The sequence below is a fragment of the Odontesthes bonariensis genome, chromosome 11 (genome assembly GCF_027942865.1).
Source record: "Odontesthes bonariensis isolate fOdoBon6 chromosome 11, fOdoBon6.hap1, whole genome shotgun sequence".
NCBI classification, from domain to species: domain Eukaryota; kingdom Metazoa; phylum Chordata; class Actinopteri; order Atheriniformes; family Atherinopsidae; genus Odontesthes; species Odontesthes bonariensis.
This window is the reverse complement of record NC_134516.1, coordinates 7,516,986-7,520,761: the sequence shown is the minus strand read 5'-3', so window position 1 is coordinate 7,520,761 and position 3,776 is coordinate 7,516,986.

The following is a 3,776-nucleotide window of genomic DNA, read 5'->3' as shown; positions in this document are numbered from 1 at the left end:
CGACTAACGACTATAGGGGTGTAGGCGGACGGCTGCCCCAAAAACGACTAACGACTATAGGGGTGTAGGCGGACGGCTGCCCCAAAAACAACTAACGACTATAGGGGTGTAGGCGGACGGCTGCCCCAAAAACGACTAACGACTATAGGGGTGTTGGCGGACCGCTGCCCCAAAAATGACTAATGACTATAGGGGTGTAGGCGGACGGCTGCCCCAAAAACGACTAATGACTATAGGGGTGTTGGCGGACCGCTGCCCCAAAAACGACTAATGACTATAGGGGTGTAGGCGGACGGCTGCCCCAAAAACGACTAACGACTATAGGGGTGTAGGCGGACGGCTGCCCCAAAAACGACTAACGACTATAGGGGTGTAGGCGGAACGCTGCCCCAAAAACGACTAACGACTATAGGGGTGTAGGCGGACGGCTGCCCCAAAAACGACTAATGACTATAGGGGTGTAGGCAGACAGCTGCCCCAAAAACGACTAATGACTATAGGGGTGTAGGCGGACGGCTGCCCCAAAAACGACTAATGACTATAGGGGTGTTGGCGGACCGCTGCCCCAAAAACGACTAACGACTATAGGGGTGTAGGCGGACGGCTGCCCCAAAAACGACTAACGACTATAGGGGTGTAGGCGGACGGCTGCCCCAAAAACGACTAACGACTATAGGGGTGTAGGCGGACGGCTGCCCCAAAAACGACTAACGACTATAGGGGTGTAGGCGGACGGCTGCCCCAAAAACGACTAACGACTATAGGGGTGTAGACGGATCGCTGCCCCAAAAACGACTAACGACTATAGGGGTCTAGACGGATCGCTGCCCCAAAAACGACTAACTACTATAGGGGTGTAGGCGGACGGCTGCCCCAAAAACGACTAATGACTATAGGGGTGTAGGCGGATCGCTGCCCCAAAAACGACTAATGACTATAGGGGTGTAGGCGGACCGCTGCCCCAAAAACGACTAATGACTATAGGGGTGTAGGCGGACCGCTGCCCCAAAAACGACTAATGACTATAGGGGTGTAGGCGGATCGCTGCCCCAAAAACGACTAACGACTATAGGGGTGTAGGCGGACGGCTGCCCCAAAAACGACTGACTATAGGGGTGTAGGCGGATGGCTGCCCCAAAAACGACTAATGACTATTATGGTGTAGGCGGACGGCTGCCCCAAAAACGACTAATGACTATAGGGGTGTAGGCGGACCGCTGCCCCAAAAACGACTAATGACTATAGGGGTGTAGGCGGACCGCTGCTTAAAAAACGACTAATGACTATAGGGGTGTAGGCGGACCGATGCCCCAAAAACGACTAATGACTATAGGGGTGTAGGCGGACCGATGCCCCAAAAACGACTAATGACTATAGGGGTGTAGACGGACGGCTGCCTCAAAAACGACTAATGACTATAGGGGTGTAGGCGGACCGCTGCCCCAAAAACGACTAACGACTATAGGGGTGTAGGCGGACCGATGCCCCAAAAACGACTAACGACTATAGGGGTGTAGGCGGACCGCTGCCCCAAAACGACTAATGACTATAGGGGTGTAGACGGACGGCTGCCCCAAAAACGACTAACGACTATAGGGGTGTAGGCGGACGGCTGCCCCAAAAACGACTAACGACTATTATGGTGTAGGCGGACGGCTGCCCCAAAAACGACTAATGACTATAGGGGTGTAGGCGGACGGCTGCCCCAAAAACGACTAATGACTATAGGGGTGTAGGCGGATCGCTGCCCCAAAAACGACTAATGACTATAGGGGTGTAGGCGGACCGCTGCCCCAAAACGACTAATGACTATAGGGGTGTAGGCGGACCGCTGCCCCAAAACGACTAATGACTATAGGGGTGTAGGCGGATCGCTGCCCCAAAACGACTAATGACTATAGGGGTGTAGGCGGATCGCTGCCCCAAAAACGACTAATGACTATAGGGGTGTAGGCGGATCGCTGCCCCAAAAACGACTAATGACTATAGGGGTGTAGGCGGACCGCTGCCCCAAAAACGACTAATGACTATAGGGGTGTAGGCGGACCGCTGCCCCAAAACGACTAATGACTATAGGGGTGTAGGCGGACCGCTGCCCCAAAACGACTAATGACTATAGGGGTGTAGGCGGATCGCTGCCCCAAAACGACTAATGACTATAGGGGTGTAGGCGGATCGCTGCCCCAAAAACGACTAATGACTATAGGGGTGTAGGCGGATCGCTGCCCCAAAAACGACTAATGACTATAGGGGTGTAGGCGGATCGCTGCCCCAAAAACGACTAATGACTATAGGGGGTGTAGGCGGATCGCTGCCCCAAAAACGACTAATGACTATAGGGGTGTAGGCGGACCGCTGCCCCAAAACGACTAATGACTATAGGGGTGTAGGCGGATCGCTGCCCCAAAAACGACTGACTATAGGGGTGTAGGCGGACCGCTGCCCCAAAACGACTAATGACTATAGGGGTGTAGGCGGATCGCTGCCCCAAAAACGACTAATGACTATAGGGGTGTAGGCGGACCGCTGCCCCAAAAACGACTAATGACTATAGGGGTGTAGGCGGACCGATGCCCCAAAACGACTAATGACTATAGGGGTGTAGGCGGACCGCTGCCCCAAAACGACTAATGACTATAGGGGTGTAGGCGGATCGCTGCCCCAAAAACGACTAATGACTATAGGGGTGTAGGCGGATCGCTGCCCCAAAACGACTAATGACTATAGGGGTGTAGGCAGACAGCTGCCCCAAAAACGACTAATGACTATAGGGGTGTAGGCAGACAGCTGCCCCAAAACGACTAATGACTATAGGGGTGTAGGCAGACAGCTGCCCCAAAAACGACTAATGACTATTATGGTGTAGGCGGATCGCTGCCCCAAAACGACTAATGACTATAGGGGTGTAGGCGGATCGCTGCCCCGAACGACCTTTTTTCTTTTCAGCAAGGACCAAGGACCAAGAAGATTCTGTATTCTGTATTACAATGTTATGAATGTGTAATTAATGTGCCATAGATATGAGTTAATAAGCTATGTTAAAGTTAATCATAAGCCCCCCTGCCTTATAATTAGGGGCCGGTTTTGTATAGACTGCATTTCTGCCTAGGTTTTGTTTCCTGCGCTCGTGAGACAGTAAATATAAACTTCCATTAACTTGGACACAATCACTGATAATTCTTATGTTTAGTCGATTACTTTTATTTTGATAGAGTCACAGGAAGTGTAGCTTAGTGTAGCCAGCTTTACTCTTGTTGTAGTTACCATTTATGGCCACTTGAGGGCAGAAAAATGCCCGCCTGAATATAAATACAACACTTCGGCTGTTTGTGATGTAGCCAGAGTAGCTAGCTGAACTGGCTCTTTAAAACTTAATGGGCAACATTATCTCACAGTTTTATGAGGGATTTAGACGGACTCTTGATAGCTCTGCCAGTCTATTAAGTCACAACTTTAAACACCATGGTACACTCATTTTCAGGAAAACTAAAGCTGTTTGTTGATCCTTTTCCATTTAAATGTTGTCTTTATAACACCGAAAATAATTAGAGCAAACAGGTAATCTGGTTCGGTCAAATGTTAGACTGATGTTACCTATTTTTATTCACATTTATTTTGTTTCTACACGGATTACTCCTTCAGGGTGCAGTTGCTATTTATATGCAGCGAGACACCAAGCACAGAACTGTTATAAAGCACGTTTTAAATAGCTCAAATCAGTGGGAATCTTATTTGTTGAGACACTTCCTGAAGTCAACAGACAGGGAAACATGAGG